Consider the following 22019-nt stretch of genomic DNA (forward strand, 5'->3'; position numbering starts at 1 on the left):
AGAACGACCTCTGCAACTTTTCCCAGAGCTTTGGACCACGAAGACTGACTGAGCCTCTCATTTTTTCCCCTCAGTCACAGGCCCTCCTCAGCCCAGTCATTATCGTCCTGGCTTATTTCTTCCACCTGGTTCTGTGGGGCAGACTCCCCAACCCAGCCTCCCGACGTAAGAAGTCTGACAGTAGAAGGGCTGGTTTCGTTTTCACAAGCTTTGAATAAAAAATAATAATAATTCAAATGACATTTCCAGGTCGATGAAGTAGCTTAACACAAAGCTTCTGCCAAACAGGACGCTTCTTTCTTTTCCAGACGTCTTCATGAACTGAGCAAGTTTTAGATTTTAGGGATTTCTAAGAAGTTTGAATATACGCTGTATCATCTTTCACGCTTCTAGAACTTCAGAAATAGGTAAAGCCACTGTCTGACGTTGGATCTTCCTTTCACTTGCCCTCCACCAGACACCCTTGCTCCCAAGGAGACAGGCCAACTGGTCTACCCACTGACTCTCCCTATAGCCTTCTGTTGGGAATGATAAACCACTATCTTTCCCTTCTGTTCCTGATAACGTGTGAGCTGCTACACTGAAGAGACCATCTTTTTTCCTATATCTATTTACCTCCATGAATTGATTTAAATTGGTTTTTTTACTTGCATTTGATCCCTACTTACTTTTGAAAAAAAAAAAGCCATATAAAAAGGATTAATTTTTCTAGATAGAATAACCTAAAGTCATTCTGACTGTAGTAATGTTTTCTGCACTTTGCTTTAAATTCTCAGCAGGAAACTTTTCTTGAATTTGTTTTGAGTCATACTAAACTGTTTTTAAACATGTTCAATCAAGATGTGTGACCCTGGGTAAGTCCCTTAACTTCTCAAGCTTCTTCCTCACCTGCAAAACGACATCTTCTCTGCCTGCTTCACAGGGTTATTGAGAAATCAAAAGAGTTAACGTAAACTTTGGAAACTACACAAATATAGCATATGATATCCTAAGTGAAGGCACACAGAACCACTCCGAAAGAGGACGTATGGAGATGGAGCCTGTAAGAGGCTTGAGAAGAGACCCTCAAAGCATGATTATGGCACCCAGCATAGCATATTCTTGGTCATTTAGCATACCAGACATCACGTGAGCACCTATAAAACAGAATAAAGGTGAAAGGAAAAAGAGACAAGAAAAGCAAGGAGGAGAAAGTATAATTAATGTAAGTTATATTCTGAGACAGGCAACTATAGCAGGAACTAAATAATCCCAGGAGCTATAATATTTTTAAAGGAACCAAAATAGGAAATTTTTTTTTTTTTTTGGTGGTACGCGGGCCTCTCACTGCCGTGGCCTCCCCTGTTGCGGAGCACAGGCTCCGGACGCGCAGGCTCAGCGGCCATGGCCCACGGGCCCAGCCGCTCCGCGGCATATGGGATCCTCCCGGACCGGGGCACGAGCCCGTGTCTCCTGCATCGGCAGGCAGACTCTCAACCACTGCGCCACCAGGGAAGCCCAAAATAGGAAATATTTGATGCCAATTTTTATAAGCTAATTTTCACAATGTTTATCTTTACCAAACAGAAGATTTACCATTTTGAGATTAAGAATCGGGATGCAGCCCAATTCCTTCCAATAAGTAAAAAATAAAATCAGCTTAGAAGATATGAGCAAAATTTTGTCAAATAAAATGTGTGAACATATATGCATACCCACAAATATGCATTAGGAAAAATATTAAAAGTAAATACATGAAAATACTAACGGGTTATATTCGGTGCTGAATTTCAAGTGACTTTTACTTTCTTCTTCATATTGTCTGCATTTTCTGAAATTTCACAGCAAATGTTTTCTTATGTAGTAATTAAATTAAAACAAATGTTACTGTGAGTGGATAAATAAGTTGTGGTATATCCAGACAATGGAATTCAGCGTTATAAGAAATGAGCTATCAAGCCATGAAAATGCAGGGAGGAATCTTAAATGCATATTACTAAGTGAAAGAAGCCAATCTGAAAAGGTTACATACTGTATGATTCCAACTATACGACATTATGAAAAAGGCAAAACTATGGAGACGGTGAAAAGATCAGGGATTTTCCAGGGTTTGAAGTGGGGTGGGTAGGGGTGAATAGGCAGAGCACAGATGATTTTTAGGGCAGTGAAACTACTCGGTATGATACTATAATGGTGGACACGTGTCATTACACATTTGTGAAAACCTACAGAACGAACAATACCAAGAGCAATCCCTAATGTAAAATAAGGATTTGGGGTGATAACGATGTGTTAATCAATGTAGGATCATCAATTGTATCGAGTACCACTCTGGCGGGGGGTATTGATGATGGGGGATCTGTGCGTGTGTGGAGCAGGGGGTATACAGGAAATCTCTGTATCTTCCTCTCAATTTTGTTGTGAACCTAAAACTGCTCTAAAAAATTAAACCTTAAAAATAAACATTATTTGAGCTGGGGGTTTTTGAGCACAAGCCAACTGTTCTCCTTGCTTGGCCCTGCAATAAACCTTGCCCTGTTCAAAAAAAAAAAAAAAAATTCTACTTAAAATGTAAGAAGAAACAAGTGGGCAGCACTGAACATCATATATGTTTTTCTTACTATTCCCACAAATGTTGTATTTTCACCAAAACAACATATTTTCCACATAATCTAAACTACCGAAAAATAAAAGTATTATTACTTCTCTACCATGGCAGAGCATTTATCCACGATGACATTAAAGACTAACAGGAAAAAACAAATCCTGTTTAGTAGGTGAGATTATTTGTCTCCTGTGACTAATAACAATTCTAATTTCGCTAAGAAGAAAAGATGGCTACATAAAGTTAAGCAAGGCTCAGAGGAGTCCAAAGTGGTATCACTGGTTGTCACACGAGACTCTTTACCTGGTCCCCCACCTTGCATCCTAGTCCTTCACAGGTCACACTGAACAAAGGACACATCAAACGACTACAAAAATATATGTGAGTCTAAGCTAGCTTTGTCTTAACCCCTGACAGAGATCTCTATAAAGCTTCCCCCTCAAAATACTCACAGATATTCAAAGCCTTTGTTATCAAACAGCAGAAAAGGGGACTTCCCTGGCTATCCAGTGGTTAGGACTCGGTGCTTTCACTGCTGGGGCCTGGGTTCAGTCCCTGGTCAGGGAACTAAGATCCAGTAAGCTGCATGGCTTGGCCAAAAAAAAAAGCAAAGCAGCAGAAAAAGTACGGACCTGAAGTGAGAAAACAGAGTCGACTTTCCTAGTGTGAAGGACTAGGAAATGCAACCCCATGAGGTCTGTTTCCTCATTTGTAAAAAAGAAGTTAATAGACATAAGGCATCCAGCCCAGAGCCTCGTGAACTAATGAACATTAATTTTTGTCCTCCCCAAGCCACCCCCCAGCACAGACACACTTTAAATTGGATGAATTTTGTTACACTCCATTCGGCTTTGGAACCCTTTCTTAGAGTCAAAATGTCCTTGGAAGGCCGTTTTGTAAGGCAGAACCCCGCTCCTGTGGAAGAGAGTGGTGAAGCTCAAAGGTGCCGGGAAGGAAGCGGGTCTGGTGAGGGACAAAGAAGTGAAGAGAATGGAGCGACAGGATAAGCTGAGATAAAGTGGGAGGTGGTGGGACTGAGTTCTCAATGAGGGCACTGAAGGCTGTAAGGAAATGCGGATGTGGCCACAGAGAGGGGACAGCTGACGATAAAGTATGACAAGTAAACCGTAAAGTTCCAAGTTACTAAAATAAAAGCTGGGACCCCGCTCGTTCTCCCTACAAATTAAGCGCTTTACATCCTGATGTGTTCAAAATAATACTGTGCACTACCTTTGGCTCTTTCAAGTTAGATTCTCAGTTATTCCATCAGCACCCAGCATTCAGAGGCTCTGACACAGAGCAGGCTTGCTAGAAATGTTTGCCCAATTAATATAGATACAGGCTGACTTTTCTTCCTAAGGTTATTTTAACCACCAAAGTCATCATGAACAGAAGGGTCGAAGTATCAACATTGGGATTTCACTGCATTGCTACAGGTTCTTTGTAAGTGTGCAGAGGTCTTGGGATTTCAGATCCTAATGTACAAATAAGAATATTTTTTAAAGCAGTTATTTTTAATAATTTACAAACCATGAGTCATCCAATAGTCTGGCTAAATGTGGAAGAGACTAGTATGACTACATTTTCCTGAGGTGAAGACTATCAAAATCCATTCCCAGAACTGGCCAAATAGTACCAGGGATAGAACTAGGAATAGAGCTCAGCTATGTTTCGCCTTCAGAAGCTCTTTGTAGTAGCAAAAGTTTTTTTTTCAGTTGTCTTCCAATAGATTTTTTTTAGTGCAATTTATTCCTATTTTGAAAAGAATGAAAGGAGACATATATAAATGAGCCAGAAATGCCACCTACTCCTTCCAACACAAGGATCTCCCCATTCCCCCATAAAAGCCTATATTTACAGCTGAATTTGGCTCATCCTGTTGAGTGCCCAGCCTAGAGGCACACAACAAAAGTGGTAACAACCAGAGGCATCTATCTAGATCATCAGATTTCCTTCCTCTGGTCAGTGTGTGCCACAAATCTCACGCTGCAAAAGCTGCAACTCATCCTTCACTGTCAGATTTCTTCCAATTCAGTTGCAAATGTTTATTTACTTTTATTTCAGTTCCCCCAACAACAGAGAATGCAGAAGTGGTCGCCTCCACACCACATAAGGGCTTCTCCTGAGGCGATGGTGGAAGGTGGACCCGCAGCAAAGAACAGGTGGCCGGTACCGCTGTATCTCGTCCCGTTCTATTACTAACTTCAATTCCCAAGCCACCACTGGGCCAGTATGTGACAGACAAACTACAGTCAAACCGAATCCTCAGTACAACTCCTAGACAGCCTGGATGCAAGCAAAGGGAAAAGGCACGTGTCCAGCTTGGGTTATTCCAGCTACTTGGCTCTACCAAGGAACACTGGAATCGGAGCTTACAATATAGAGAACCAACATAGAACAGATTAAAAAGGGGCCAAAATATGTTCTGTAAATAATAAAATGGGTATATATCCTACATTTTGGTCCATCTATGTTTTCCTAATTATAGACTCCAAAAACTCCTGTATCCCTGGCCCCAGCAAATTTCCTCGCTATGTCTGATCTGTGCCAGCAATGTCTAAAAATACCCACGGAGACCCCATGCGGGAACCCCCTGAGAGGTGATCAAAGCACAGGACCTTCCGCCAACACGCTATGCAAATCACCCACCTTTGCTCCCTTTGGACCTTTATAAAAACCTTCGTCCTTCGTGATTACGCTTTAGACATTACCACGGCCATGTGCCCAACCTTCTTTGAAGTCCTGACCACTGAAAGCTCTCACTCTGTCTCTATCACAGTTTTCCTAAAGGAAAGGGAGGTTGGTTCACGAGTCTTAAGTCCTCAGGGAAGAAAGGAGCTCAGAGAAGAACAGACAACCGGACAGTTTCTTGTGGACACACCAGCGGGTTTTCTGTTGCTTCAGATAAACCAATGCATGATCAGTTTCACGGCTCATTCCTCGGGGAAACATAGCCAGACTCGGTTCACAGTATTTCAAAAGTATCACAGAAAATAAGGAATAAATTCCCTTCCACTGCCCACCTATGTATAATGAAGAGACTTTTCCCATCACAAAGAAGGATTCAGAAGACGGCTCCTTTCTATAATAGGAGTAAACCACATCTCTTGTCAGTTGTTTTTCCTTCCCACTATCAATCTCTTGGCCTCAAGAGCAGAAAAGAAGGGCCACTGATTCCCTTTAGGTCACCTTTTCCAGTGGAAAAGGCAGCTGTAGGTTTTAAGAATCCTTAGGATGGGGTTTTGAAAATAAATTATCTGAGGGTGAGGGATACCCAAATGTAGAAATCACAAAAATAACTCAATAAAGTCCCAGAGTGCCAAGGCCATTAAGAAAATACCACAGTCAAGGAAGAAAGGAGGCCCGTAAAAGGAAGCAGGTTGTGACTTCTCACCCAACCGCGGGCTGTGGGTGGCTCTCCAATGGTCAGCGATGCCTTGGAAAGGTCAAGTGTAGTGGCTCAAGGGTCTAAATGTGCTTAATGAAGCAAGGAGCCCAAGTTATTTTGGGAGGAAAGAAAAATATGTTTTCTGAGTATTTTTCCTTTCCCCTAGCTTAGCACCACACCCACCTAGCCTTTCCAGTCATGTCACCTGTTTCAAAGTCTGTTTCTTTGGTCTCTTTCATTATTTCTTTTCCTTTAGAGAAAATTATATCCACTTAGTTCAAAACAAAGAACCCATCTGAGAACACTACATATGTGTGTGCTTTGTTTTCTGCAGTGCTTCAAGCAAACCATCTGCTGGCATGCTAATTTATGATTACACAAGTTGCTCAGACAGGTATTTAATCAGTGAACGAGTGGATTAAGGCATAAATTTTAAAATAGAAACTCTGACACTTGGCTTCAGGAGAAAGGTTAACCCAGGAAGCTGGGCTCTTTGCTTCCCTGCGGCTCCAGCTCCATGGTGGAAAGGAACAGTGGATAACGTCAGCCCTTCTCAGATTCGCTCTGCTCAACTTCTCCCCTGCTGTGCCAGCTTTTAAATGCATGAAGGTTTGTTTTCAGAAATAAATCCTGCCTATTTCCCCTCTCCTTCCTTCTCCGTGCCGATACATTCCTTGAGGGTGATTTTTGGATTGCGTCTCTCAAGCTCCAGGTTACATGAACTTTGGTGTCACCTGGAAATGTTTTTAATTTCTCCCAGTATGGAGGGAACAGAGAAAAATGAATCGACTTCCTAAAACTTTACCTTTTGAATAGGGCATACCCAAATCAAATAGACCTGAGTCCTTCTAAGGATAAAACGGTCTCACCCTCACTCGGCCCCACGTTCTTAATAATGCATCTCTTCTGATTATCAATAACAATTTTTTTTGGACCATGTGGCAGATCCGTTTCTCTTGTTCGTCATATTTTTTCTCAATTAAAGATTCTAATGGCCATTGAAGCAAGACAAATTACCCTCATCATTTATGTCTATAAACCTCTGTGACTCTGAGCTTCAGAATTATAATGGGAAACAGAAATCGTGCCTTTGATTTTAAAAGCAGAAAGGTGGCACTGTGTTGCACTTCATAAACACACAGAGAATCGAGAAGACGGAAGAGACTCGAATGAAAAGCCCTCCAGTCAAAACCTCAGCCTTCAGCCACCCGTTCTATTTCAGAATTCTTAGAGTCAAGAAGTTCTTCTTTAAATCTAACCTACATCTATCATGCTTCAGTGAAAACCTACTCTGTCTGTGCCAGAAACAAACAGCTGGTCACCATACCCAGCTTAATAACTCCTCATAATTCTGAAGTCTGTTATTAAGTCATTTCTTAGTCTCCTCTTCTTGAGGCTAAATAATCCCAAGTCTTTCAACTTATCCTTATAGGTTCAATTTTACAATCCTTTAATCATCATCAATGCTCTTTGCTAAACATTCTTAAGTTTTCCACATTGCTCTTATGTTTTGAAACCCAGCTCACCTTTGGAATTGCTTCTCGTTGTCTATAAAAACCCAGGCCTTTAGTGCATTACACACAACCCACAGAATGTACTCGAATAGGAAACCTACTGCTTTGTTTGGGTTCTTTTTGGTACAAACCTACTCCGGCGGCTCCTTCTCTAAGGAAAACATGTTCTTTGGGAACCAGCGTTCTCACTCCTATGCGTTCTTGCCCACCAGAGCTCTTCACGGCCTTTCTCAACCCACGTTCCCCAAACGATCCTGTTATACAATGAGTATCTAGCTAATCTGATCCACTTATTTAAACCAAGTTGTTAACCAAAAAAAGTCTTAAAATATGCTATGCCTTGCAGATAACATCTATGAAGGTCCTGTCCTCAAAGCCTTAACTCAAAGAAGAATCTCCGGCACCTTCTCTGGTGAGAATCACACGAGGGAGGTTGGGGTCAGTCGGGATGGACGTGGAGACCCCTTCTGTGCTGCTCAAACTGCACCACACCAGCCGTGCGTAGAACTGTGGGCAGCTTTGGGGTGTGTGATTCTAGTCAACTCTCTCTGCAACCTTCTCCAACCATATAGGCATCCCCTATGGCCTCTCTTCTATCGAATGAAATATTAGATTCTGACACTGACCGTGCCCTTCTCCTTGAAGCCTCTTCCCCACTCTTCCTAGAGCTGGCTCTGTCTCACCCTCAGGTCTCTGCTCTAATGGAACCTCCTTCCCTTCACACTCTAGAATAGGTTCCCAGCTGTCCCCCAATGCCCCATCCTTCTTTATTACTACATCAGTTCCCCTTACAACACTTGTCACAACTTGCAGTTAGATGCAATTATAGAGAAAGGTTCGTTTGCCCACTTCTTGACTGTCTTGCCCACTGAATGGCTCCTCAAAGGCGGGGTCATGTCTGCTCTGCTTTGTATAACTGGCACTGGCTCACAGCACACACTTAATTTTTGAAGGAATAAATGTCTCCACTGCTGGAAATATTTACATTTTAAAACATATCTAGGGGACGGGTGGGGGGAGAGGGAATGGGATGAAGGCCATCAAAAGGTAGAGACTTCCGGTTATAAGATAAGTAAGTACTAGGGATGTCATATACAACATGAGTGATCTAATTAACACTGCTGTCTATGATATATGAAAGCGGTTAAGAGTAAATCCTAAGAGTTCTCATCACAAGGAAAAAATATTTTTCCTATTTCTTTAATGTTGTACCTATAGGAGATGATGGATGTTGCCTAAACTTCCTGCGGTGATCATTTCATGATGTAGGTAAGCCAAACCATTATGCTGTACACCTTAAACACATTCAGTGCTATGAGTCTGTGATATCTCAATAAAACTGGAAGGGAAAAAACATCTCTAACTGTCTTATAAAGGGCTCTGTCAGCTATTACAAATGGGGTTGGTATTTTGGCGGGTGGTTTTTTTTTTTTTTTGCGGTAGACAGGCCTCTCACTGCTGTGGCCTCTCCCGCTGCAGAGCACAGGCTCCGGACGCGCAGGCTCCGGACGCGCAGGCTCCGGACGCGCAGGCTCCGGACGCGCAGGCTCAGCGGCCATGGCTCACGAGCCCAGCCACTCCGCGGCATGTGGGATCTTCCCGGACCGGGGCACGAACCCGTGTCCCCTGCATCGGCAGGCGGACTCTCAACCACTGCGCCACCAGGGAAGCCCCTGGGGGAGTGGTATTTTTAGCAGTGGGACAGGGTGGTGGGAGGGAGGGAGGGAGGGATCCCACCCAGATCCGTCTGGTTTAATCATTCAGACAGGGCCAGGGCCACGCCCTGCCCTACCCCGCCCCCCATCACAGAGACAGCTGCTGCCTCTTCCAAGGCTTTAACTGGAAACTGGTCGGTCCCATCGTCTTGCTTCTGCTCCTTAAAACAATTAATCTCGTGTCCAGTTATTCTCTCTCCTTTCGGCTTCAACATAGTCACGCCTCTTGTAGCATTCCCATCATCTTGCTGATGCTATGTCCTCATGGCTGAGTCCTTCACAGAAGAGCCGGCATTTAATTTCTATGATAATTTAATGAGTAATGAATATTATTTATTAATATCCAGGATGTATCACTGGAGGTGGAAATCTTCGGAGATGCGATTATGGACCTTTTTAAAATTTTCTTCTTTTGATTAATTTTTATTCTCTAGTTTTTCCACCATGTACTTGTCTGCATTTTCTACTTGAGTGATTTTTTTTAAGGTTAACCAGCTTTATTTCAATGGTATTCAAAGTGAGATTCTACTGAGGGTTAACTTACAAAACTTGTGTTCGTCACACAAAATTCGGTGTTTTCAGCTCTGTTCAACTTTCATCTTAATGAATTCAAGACTCATTCAACAAACATATAGATATTCACACACACACACACACACACACACACACACACACACACACATTTACCTATATATATATATGTCTTCTGTGTGTGAGGCCTTATACCTTCGGACTTGTTTCCTATACAGCAAGGCTACCACATCACCAGGCTTGCCTCTCAGGTAATACTACTTCATAACATCAACCAAGAATACCCTGGGCACGATACCAGGAGCTCCCACAACTTTAATGACGAAGCATCAGGGAGTCCGAGCAGTGAATAACTGAACAGGAAGAGACCTGGGCTCCTTGCCCACCTCCATAAATCATCTGCTGACTTGCAGACCAACATGCAGCAAATGAGTTTTCAAGTGCCCATGCCTCAGTTTACCCACCCATAAAATGCATAATGCATCCCTCAAAGGGATGTAAAGAGAATCAGTGAGGTAACAGTCTAAGCCTTTGGAACTCCTTGGCAGGAAGGCGCTACATAATTACTATTTGGTACTTAAGTTGCCCTTCATGTGTGCCGAGTACTTTATGATCATTCCTTAGGAGTTACTCCCAGATATTCTGAAGTTGTCTTCATGTCTATTTCCACTAAAAGGATGAAGAAATTGAACTGGAGAGAAGTGTAGCGATTTGCTCAGTGTCACTAAGATGGCATTAAGGTCTCAGAAGAGGACTTTCCAGGTCCTCCAATACCCTCAACCACAGCTGAACCCACATCTTCAACACAAACTACCAATACAGATGAAATCCCCGTTAAACTGCTCTAAAATAGCCCTCATGGTACAAAAAAAATTGTAACTTGTTTTTGTAGAATAGAGTGAATGGCAAGGAGGTGAAACAGAAACCAAAGCTCTAGAATTAGTAACCCAGACTTCACAATCAGCCTTTTTTTTTAAACACATCTATATTTCTCCTCACTTCCGGTATAATAGTGTTTCAGCACCTTCATAATCTCTCTGAAGGGCCCATATTTTTCTACGAATAATTTCCAGGACCAACCCTAAGGAGGCATAGAGCCCAGGTTAAATCACCCTGAGTTTTGCCCAGCAAAATACATACTGGCATTTTCACCCAAGTTGTATCTCGTGAAAATTAGTGTCAAGAAGGTAAAGAATGAGAAGATGCACATCACACAGGGTGCATATACAGTCCGAGGAGCCATGAAAAGGTGGAAAGTACCAGCTTGCTTGAGAGTCAGCTGGCCTCTTCCCACCAGCCACTTCCTGCATAACTCCAAGGAGGCGTGCACAGAGCCAACGCTGGAGTCACCCCATCTACTTTGCTTACAGACAGTACTACCCAAGACCATGGCCCTGGTTCTCCTGAACCATGCTCCTCTAGTCCACACATCTGTTTTCTCCCCCTGCTTCATCCAGTGACTCATGGACCTTCTTTCGCTAAATGAAGCATCTTTTGGCTCTGAGTCCTGTACTCTCACTAAAATGACAGAAGACGTGCGGACACAACATCTAAGAAGTGCCGCTCTGGTTGTTCAATGAGCAGCAGCCAGATGACCTCAGAGAGTCAAGTGCAGTGATGGAGTTCTTTACCATAAATTTGGATAGAAAGTTCCAGAGCACCACGGGCCCTGCCGAAGGCAAAACAGTGAAGTTGGGGGTTGAATTTCCTCTCCCTAAATGTCCCTTCCATTGACTCTGTCTGTGGGAACATTCCCTCCCACCACCTCTCCACCCACTGGCTCTGGACTTTTCAGAGCCCCTATTTCCCTTCATCCATCGTTCATGAAAGTATACCTGTCCTGGATTCCATTCCCTTAACTACTACTCCACTAACCTGATCATAATGGCCTGAAAGTCTCAGCCCAGAGAATGGCTAGGAGTGTGGCTCCCAGACTCCCTGTAGGGTGCCTCTCACACCATGTCACGCTGGCAGCCAGCAGCCACAACTGCTAACGTTTTCAGGAAAAAAAAAACGGAGTTTACGACAAACAGGTTCTCGCTGAAGGAGCTACCAAAGGACCTACATCAAGAAAACTGAATCCAGAAGGAAGAACTGAGGTGCAAGAAGGAATGGTGAGCGAATAAATCGATAAACATACAGGTAAATATGAAATAAACAATTTAAATACTGATGATGACTAATTCGGGGAGCATAAAACAGATAAAAATATCAGACGGGGGGCTTCCCTGGTGGCACAGTGGTTGGAAGTCTGCCTGCCGATGCAGGGGACACGGGTTCGTGCCCCGGTCCGGGAAGATCCCACATGCCGCGGAGCAGCTGGGCCCGTGAGCCATGGCCGCTGAGCCTGCGCGTCCGGAGCCTGTGCTACGCAACGGGAGACGCCACAACAGTGAGAGGCCCGCGTACCGCAAAAAAAAAAAAAAAAAAAAAAATCAGACAGGGACTTCCCTGGTGGTCCAGTGGCTAAGACTCCACGCTTCCACTGCAGGGGGCACAGGTTTAATCTTTGGTTGGAGAACTAGGATCCCGCATTTCACGCCGCGTGGCCACAGGGAAAAAGAATCAGACAGCGACATTAGGAGAGACAGAGTCAAACTTACAGTTACCAAAGGGGAAAGGGGGGGATAAATTAGGAGTTTGGGATTAACTAATACACACCACTATATATAAAATAGATTACACAACAAGGACCCACTGTATAGCACAGGGAACTATACTCAATATCTTGCAGTAACCTGTAATGGAAAAGAATCTGAAAAAGAATATATATATATACATAACTGAATCACTTTGCTGTACACCAGAAACACTGTAAATCAACTATACTTCAATTAAAAAGGGAGAAAAATAAAACAAGATCTCTCTGACTCCAAAAAAAAAAAGAGAGAGAGAGAGAGTGACTGCAGTTAAAAGTATGCTAAGGTTCTTCTATTATCCAAGAGGTAGACAGAGATTGTGGTGAGTTTTATTAAGACAGATATACACTTTAGAATAGTAATGATAATTACTAAAAGAAAAGAAAGAAATTGAATGATAATTTGCAAACCAGGAGAGGAAAAAAGCCGGCACATATCTAGAACAAAACTAGATGAGAAATACTCTTATTAAAGGGAAATGTTTGCAAAAGGGGGAAATATGGAAATATAAAAACCCAAACTCACAGCTTGAAATTATAAAATCCTGCACTCTTAGTAATACACCAGACCTGAAAAGCATCAGGAATCCACACTGCAACAGCTGACCTGCAGCAAAATTGCAACACTTGAACTTGGCAATGACTGCCTTCAAGGCTGGCCAAGGCCCTGCCTGCCCACCTGACTCTCTGTTTACTTCTAGTACACAGGACTTGGCTGATAACTCTCCCTTTATCTCCCCAAGACCGCTGCCAATAAAGGATTCAAGATGACTTGTTTTCTATCTTAATACAAATTTAAGTCTGAGTTACCTTTCTCAGAGGTGTCTGGATATAAGCCGTAATCCTGAATTTTAATGAAGTCCTTCTGTCTGCTAGCAAAGAGTCTCACTGCCAGTGCACAGCAGCAGAGAAATTTGGAGGGGAACGGGGAGCCCTTCCTTTGCTACGTAAGTACCACATCCCAAATACAGTCTCCTGCATATGACCTTGAATTAATATTTTCAATTTACGTGCTTTTTTATGCACTCCCTTAATTTCCAAGAGTTTCTCGAAAAACGTGAGCAATTATTTTCCATGCCTGCCTAAATAAAAACTGCTGAGATTTTATGTGAAGACCAAAGATAGGCTTTAGCTGACACCATAAAGTTGGGCTATAACATGCGAGGTAGGGACAAGTATGAATATGAAGAGCAACATATCTTTTTTCTCTGTTATTTTTAAGTATTTCCCATTCTCCTCTGGTCCATCCCTTCCTGAAGCAAATGCTAGAGTACAAACAAAATAGAAGTAAGGTAGTTCTGTGATCTATTGGGAATTCTCTCTCTTGGGAAGGAAAATTCATCTTTTATGAAATAAACAAAGCCAAAAAATTTTGTCCTCTCTCTCAAGTCCCTAACACTGTTTTAAGAATGAATGATTTCTGACTTACAGTGAGATATAAACCGGTGACACACTTGGAACCAGTCTGTGTGTGTTTTGAGAGCATATATCGCTTGAAAACCTGCCATGCTATATTTAGTTACAAGTAAATATATCAACTGGAACTGTGTCTGTGGACAAGGTGTTCTTACTGGGAAAGCCACACTCCTTGTGAACACACGTCCGATACACTGAGACAGCACTTTTGGAACTGGGAAGCCAGGGGAGAGAGTGCAAAGGAGGGACACGAGCATGTTTTAACGGCTGCGACAATTTGCCATGAAAGGATGTGAAGGCCCGGCTCCTTGCTGCAGCATGCCATGTGCTGCTGAATTCAATTACTGCCATGCCGTCTGCGAGCAAAGGAATGTGTAAACAGGCCATATAGCCTTGCATCAGTTCCACAGAATGTTGCACAACCCAAAATGCCTCTCGATGTGTCATTTCCTTCTTGGCCATCTTCCCAGCCCCTGACAGTCAGTCAACAGAAAAAAATAGTACTGAAAGAGATTTAAAAAGGCTCTTCTCAAGAATACATTCCACCAACCACCAGACTTAACCTCCACCAGCGCTTCTGACTCTCCCTCACCACCCTCCTTAAGGAAAGGGGGAAAGGGAACAGTTTTTTAAAACTGTGATTATTCTCTTAAGTCAAAGATGTTCAACAAGACTTCCCTGGTGGCGCAGTGGTTAAGAATCCACCTGCCAATGCAGGGGACATGGGTTCGAGCCCTGGTCCAGGAAGATTCCCACAGGCCGCGGAGCAACTAAGCCCGTGCACTACAACTACTGAGCCTGTGCTCTAGAGCCCACGAGCCACAACTACTGAACCCGCATGCCACAACTACTGAAGCCCGTGCACCTAGAGCCCATGCTCCACAACAAGAGAAGCCACTGCAGCGAGAAGCCCACGCACCCCAGGGAAGAGTGGCCCCGGCTCGATGCAACCAGAGAAAGCCCGCATGCAGCAACAAAGATCCAACACAGCCAAAAATAAATAAATAAATAAATAAATTTATTTTTAAAAAAATGTTCAACGATGTTTTGTATACTAGTGACTAAAGGATGAATATTTATGACCATCAAACTGCTGCTTGTGTTTGCTGACTTGTAAATATCAAACATGACATGTACCCATCATGTCCATTCCTTGGGCACTTCAGAGACAGGGAAGAACCACTGGAAGTCTGCAAGTCAAGAAGTGAAGGGCTTTTTTGCAGCAACATGGATGAACTTGGAGGGCATTATGCAAAATGAAATAAGTCAGACAGAGAAAGACAAATACTGTATGATATCACTTATATGTGGAATCTAAAAAATACAACAAACTAGTGAATAAAACAAAAAAGAAGCCGACTCACAGATATACAAGACAAACTAATGGTTACCAGTGGGAAAAGGGAAGAGGGGAGGGACAATATAGGGGTAGGGGAAAAAGAAAAGGGTTATTATGGGATTATATGAAATCATGTGTGTGAAACTTTTGAAAACTGTAAAGCACTATAGAATTTAAAGAATCTTTCATTAAAAAAAAAAATTGGGGCTTCCCTGGTGGCGCAGTAGTTGAGAGTCCGCCTGCCGATGCAGGGGACACGGGTTCGTGCCCCGGTCCGGGAGGATCCCACATGCCGCGGAGCGGCTGGGCCCGTGAGCCATGGCCGCTGAGCCTGCGCGTCCGGAGCCTGTGCTCCGCAACAGGAGAGGCCCGCGTACCGGAAAAAAAAAAAAAAATTGTTTCCCCGTTAAAAAAGAGTTAAAGGCTTTTCTACTAATACTTTCCACCAAAGACTAAAATTCAGGTCTGTGGCCTCAGGAATATGTTACGAGGCTTAGCAATAGCAAGGGTATCTCAAATTGTCTCCACAGACAGCAAGGATGTGAACGCAAGAACTGTGTCCAGATGTATCAAATAGCTTTAAAACAATTCGGCTGTCCCTCCATCCAACACACTTTACATGCCCCCCATTTTCTTTCACAGGTGACCAAGCTTTATATCAGCATCCACCATGGATAAATAAGGACAGGTCATGGACCAGCCATCATCAAAAGCCTATTCCTTCACCCAACTAGGATGAAGAGTAGCGGAGGATAAAAGCCGGCTGCCGCTGACACCATCTGCAATCAGGCAGAGAAAATGCCAGGCTCGCCATTCTCGCCACCCTTCACGGGACTGGAGGTGATCCAGTCTCAGAACTGGGTGGAACAGCACAGGAGAAAAATGAGACGATTCTGTGCCCAGACCACTGTTTTGATTACATCTGTTACCTTCAGTTTATAAGGTAAAATGTCTGCAACTGGAAGTGCCCAAGAAGATGGAAAAATAAAATGTTCTCTAAAGAATTAAAAATGTGCTGATGAACTGGACACAGGTGAGAAGGAACAAGCAGGGAAAAGAAAACAGTTTGGCTGCAGGACACAAGCCTGACAAGCTGGGTGAAGCAGGGTGCTGACGCAGCTCTAGAAACACACATATACCCTGCACGTCCAGAGAAGCTCTCACTCACCTAAGCGCCAGCCCTACTGAAATCACAAGCGGAGCCAAGCAGAGCACTGCTGCAGCCATTCGCTCCAAGCCTACAGGAAGGGAGCCGGATGTTGGGAAAGAAAAGGTGGGGCTTCCCCCTTCGCCCACCAGGTCAGGACAGGTAGCTGGCCAGCAGTGACCGGGAGTGTCCCAGCAGTAAGGACACAGGTGATGGCTCTGGCCTCTCCCTGAGAGAAACTATTAACTATGATTTACTTCCCTGGGGCACAACACACAAAAGCTATTAGAAACCCATCCATGTGTGTTAGGTATCAGGTTTGCAGGTGTGCTGGCAAGTGAGACTTTTCAGTGCTGGGTGATGTGGAATACAAAGCCTCCAGGCTTGCTTATTGGAAGAGTCATAAGACACTCTGGCTACAGACTTGCCATGTTGCCAAGCAAGGCTAATAACCTCTTTATGTTCAAAGATCTAATGTTCTTCTCAAATAAGAGTATTGATCTGGCTTGGCTTGCTACTGACCTGTTAATACCAAGCACCACAAGGTAACACCCACCCTTAATTCATCTGGTAATTACCAAACTGGTCCAATTCAGAGTGAAGCTACTATCACTGAAACTTGGAGTCACCTTGTAGAACTTTAAATGTCTCCCAGATTAAAAAGTCAAGAGATCGGGCTTCCCCGATGGCGCAGTGGTTGAGAGTCCGCCTGCCGATGCAGGGGACACGGGTTCGTGCCCTGGTCCGGGAGGATCCCACGTGCCGCACAGCGGCTGGGCCTGTGAGCCATGGCCACTGAGCCTGCGCATCCGGAGCCTGTGCTCCGCAGCGGGAGAGGCCACAGCGGTGGGAGGCCCGTGTGCCACAAAAGACAAAAGAAACAAACAAACAAACAAAAACCCCCAAAAAGTCAAGAGATCTTTTCAGGAGATGGTACCTCAAAAAGTTATTTCTCCTGTTGCAACCATGACATTTCCCATCTAAGCACTGATGGAAGTTGGTGATATTGGTGGTCCAGTGAACCACTGCCCCCATCATTAATATCCTTGTGGGGTTACCCACCCCACCTTGAGGCTGGGCTGCACCTGTATGTTGCTTTAACCAACAGAATGTGGAGGAAGTAACTGCATAGTAGTTCTGAGCCTTAAGAAGCCTTACAAAGACCTGAAAGCTCACACTTTTGCACCTGAGGGAGACCTGAGCTGCCATATAGGAAGTCAGACTCTGCTAGAGAAGCCGCATGGAGAGGGCGAGGCCCTGGGACTACAGGAGAGAGAGAAAGGCCCAGCTGTCCCCTTATTCCGCCAGGCCCAACCTTCCAGCCATCCCACCAAGGCACCAGACATAGCAATGAGGCCATCATGCACGTTCCAGCACTAGCCACCATGTTACTGCAGACACAAGAAAGACGCCAAACAAGACCACAGGAAACCCATCCAGATGAACCCCAGTCAACCCATAGAGTCGTGAGAAATAATAAACTGGTTGCTGTTTTAAGCCATTATGGGGACTTCCCTGGCGGTCCAATGGTTAGGACTCCGTGCTTTCATTGCCGAGGGCCCAGGTTCGATCCCTGGTCGGGGAACTAAGACCCCACAGGCGGCACGGTGCAGACAAAAAAAAAAAGTAAGAACCATTATGTTTGGGGATGGTTTGTTATTTAGCAATAGATAACTGACAAAGCAGCAAGAGAATGAAAAGGCTTCTGACGGTGTAAGGTGATTTACTTTTTCCATCCTCTGCACAGCCAATAATACCCTTCCCATCAGTCCTCTTCCCTAACTCAGAACCACTGCAATAGAACATGACACTGCTGAGCAAGACTTCACCTTCCTGGAGACATTCTTTCAATCAGACTGCAGCTGGAACCAAGTGCATACAAGGAACAAAGGATCCTAATAGAAACTGATGCTTAAAAGAGGTATCCAAACGCATTACTGTTGCCGCTGCGCTCCACTGACTTCTGCTGGCGAACATACGGCAGTACCTCTTCAGAGCTAACTTGCCAACAGGAGGTCAAAACGCCTTGCCTAAACACAAGACTTACAAATTTGGGATCTTAAGTATGATGTCATGTCTTAAAATGATAAGCTGGCAAAGAAAATCAATGGCATTTTGTAAAGATGTGCACCTTCTCATGTTTACGCTACTTAAGATGAAGGTTCTAATAAGTCATCGGCTATGTTCCTTTAAAGGGAAGTTTTATAACTGAGATGAATCACAACTGCAAAAGATCAAAGTTAAAAAACATCAATGATGCCATGGGGTACTTTTTAATCTTGTAATGAGTGATGATCATGTGCTCTTATGAAGTTAGTCCAACTGCCAACGCCAGATGTGTATATTAAGAAAAGGAGTTGTTTGTGATGTGACAGCACCAGTTCAGCTGCCAGAGACAGAAAACATAGAAGGATGAAACCTTTCTGATTTTTGAGTGAAAAGCAAGTCTTGGCAGATGTGCTGATAAGCAGGGCCTCCGAGGAGGGGTACTAGTGCCAGAGCATCCTCTCTTGGACTTCGCTGCAAATAAATTGTTTATCATCAGTTCTGTACAGCTGTCCTCAGGCAGCACGAATACCTGCTCAAGCACAATTTATGGCACTTATTAGTGTTATTTACTGATGAGCAGAAATTAGTAAAGCCATCCGCAAGAAAAAAAAATGTTCCCCTAGAGAACAGAATCTAGATGGTATCTATTTCCTGGAAGCGTACGCTAAGCAAAACTACAGCAAACTTCTGACACTGAAATTGATGTAATAACAGCTCATGCTTAATTAGCACTTACTACACGATAGTCACTGGGCTGTGCATTTTACATACATGACATCACTGAACATCTCTGCAGCAACTGACGAGAAAGATACTATTATTCTTCTTCTCACTAACTATTATGATTATTCTCACTTTAACAGAGGAAACTGAAGCAAAGAGAACTTAGGTAACTTGCCTACCACCACACAACTGGTAAACAGCGAAGCTGGGCTTTCAGTCCAGACAGCCTGACACAAGAGCCCACACCCTTAATCACTATGTTATTGCTGAGTAAAGACCCAACCACTTAACGCACAACTTGTCCTTGTTCAAACAGCTCATCTACCAGAAGTAGCCTGTTCAATATATACTATGGTCTTCCAAAGAAGGACTGAAATTCCATTAACAGAAATCAAGAGCACGAAACACTCAACCCCTTCAAATCACTGCAGCAATACACAGGTGTACATTCTTTCGATGACAACCACTACTTAAAGAATTAAAATTTTGTGGGAGAAGATGCTAAAACAATTGCATTCATTGTCTTTTTTTCTCCCCTGAGGAAAGCCTTTTTCTGAAGTCCTTCTCTGTTAACGGTCGAAAAAATAAGCCACTTTGAAGTCTAGAGCAGTGATTGGCAAACCACAACTTGTGTGTCAAATCTCACCCACCACCTGTTTTTGTAAGTAAAGTTTTATTGAAACACAGCCATAACCATCTATGTATTGGTGAAGGCTGCTTTTTTTTTTTTTTTTTCCTGCGGTACGTGGGCCTTTCACTGTTGTGGCCTCTCCCGTTGCAGAGCACAGGCCCCGGATGCACAGGCTCAGCGGCCACGGCTCACGGGTCCAGCCGCTCCGCGGCATGTGGGATCTTCCCGGACCGGGGCACGAACCCGTGTCCCCTGCATCGGCAGGCGGACTCTCAACCACTGCGCCACCAGGGAAGCCCGAAGGCTGCTTTTGAGTTACATTGGCAGAGCTGAATACCTGTGACAGAGATCGTATGGCCCAAAGGGTTGAAATCATTTACTATCTGGCACTTTACAGAAAAAGTTTGCCAACCCATGTTCTAGAGGATTCTCCATTTACCATCACATACACGAAAACCAGTCAAAATCCTATCATACTCACAGTTGAAGGAAGTTGAAAATCCTGGGCATTTTTCACACCTGGGAGTCTCAAAATTAAAGAACAATATTGAGATGAGAGCTATACTTACAAACATTCAGTGCCCAGATGGCCAAGAGCAGGGCAGAAGGAAATAATCCAGTACAGAGAACCCAGGTTGTAGGATTAAAATGTTACTGATGCCAGACCCTTCGTTACATCCAGACACTGAGTTTGACCAGTCACCTTGTGACGTCAGACAAATGACATCACATTTCCACAGATATTTCTGGATCATGAGCAATGTTACTCAGGCTGACCTAGGGTGGTGGTCTGCCACTCGACCTCTGTATCTGCTTCCCCCTCCTACCCTCAGCAGCACCCAGGTCACACAAGTACCAGCCGCCCCCTCCACCCGTGACCCTCATTGCTTTCAGAGCACTTCTCTGCCTTCACAGGGCAGTGAACCTAGCAACTATTAATTCTTCCAACAACCTCTTGGGAATGAGGTAATACTACCCTCGCTTGAAAGAGAAGTGACTTTCCCAGAGCTATTGTTCCTCCCTTTTGTCACCACTTTCAGAATGAGGCAGCACCCACCTTTCCCCGCTTCCTCTCCCAACCATCAACTCTGAGCACCAACCCGTGAACATCTGGACGCACACACGCACACAAACATATACACACACACAATGATGGTTTTTCCAAGAACTGAGAAAAGCAGCTGAGATCAGCAGGAAACATCTTTACAAGACAAGTATTAGTCGTGTTAAATGTTAAAAGACTACCATCCTGCTTTATGCATTACTAAGAGGGATGTCCCTGCCTTTCCAGGAACGCAGGGGCTAATTAGATTAAATGCTAGAAGATGTCTTCCATCCTAAGGCATCGTCCCAGATGGATGGCAGTCCAGAAAAGTCAGACAAAACCCCAAACCAGGCCAGACGGCCCTGCGCTGATCGATTCACCTGCACTGCATTGACCACTAGCCCTGACAACCAGAGACTTGGGGCGACCAGAGACGTGTGTGTGGCCACAGCCTAACGGGACATTCTCAAACTGAGCAGACAGGTCCAGCACTCCCAACGTTGGAAAATCTAGAAGAACGCCGTACACATGAAAGGCGGAGAAAAGAAAAACCTCAAAGACTGGTTTTTGAGGCAGGAAACCTCCCTAGTTCAGGCAAGCAGTCAGCCTTCGTGAGATGAAACAGCGGCCAGAGGAGCGGAAGGCAACACGTGTTCCCGCCGCTCAAGGACAGGCTGCCAGGGGTAGAGGCAAAACTTCACCAGCCCTTTGCTCTCGGTTTTAGGGGAAGAAGAGCTATGCCACTCTCACTGCCCAGGTAGGTGTATTGTTATATAACAAATATTTCTGCCAGCTGTCCCTCCACCACAAACCAAATTAAACTCTCCAAACACAATGGCTAGGCCTCCAATGAATTCACTCATCAAAGGCAGAGTTCTGTATGATGTTTCCACTGGCATAGAATTTTTAATGTTGTATATATCAAATAGTCTTTAATCCTTAAATATATTTAAATACTGCTCTGGTGAGTATGTTCAAATTAGTTATGGGGGCGGGGCAGGGAAGGCAAACCTGTTTTAATTTAGGTTCAGGAGGAAAATGATATTAGCCCAAATGGATCGTGTGCACTGCCTTAAAATGATGCTGGTTCAACCTTCTAGATGTCTCAGGAGACAAATAAATCAAGGTGGATTTAAACCTGGCCTGACTCTGTTAAAGAAACTACCTGTGGCAATTACTAGAACAAGACCAAACAACAGTGTTGTAACAATCAAGCAAGTTATCCTTTGCAAATAAATTCTTTGTAATTAAGCGGTGTGCTCTTTATAAAGGGAACTGAGTGTAAAAAGTTAAAACACA

The 22019-nt window shown here is 44.0% G+C and overlaps 1 protein-coding gene across 4 annotated transcripts in view; it reads right to left on the reverse strand.

Moving 5' to 3' along the window:
• The window catches only part of RUNX2 (RUNX family transcription factor 2), a 208445-nt gene that overhangs the window by 84401 nt on the left and 102025 nt on the right, over window positions 1-22019 (reverse strand). The gene's annotated exons all lie outside the window — the stretch shown is intronic.

Source organism: Delphinus delphis, chromosome 10 (genome assembly GCF_949987515.2).
Source record: "Delphinus delphis chromosome 10, mDelDel1.2, whole genome shotgun sequence".
Lineage (NCBI taxonomy): Eukaryota > Metazoa > Chordata > Mammalia > Artiodactyla > Delphinidae > Delphinus > Delphinus delphis.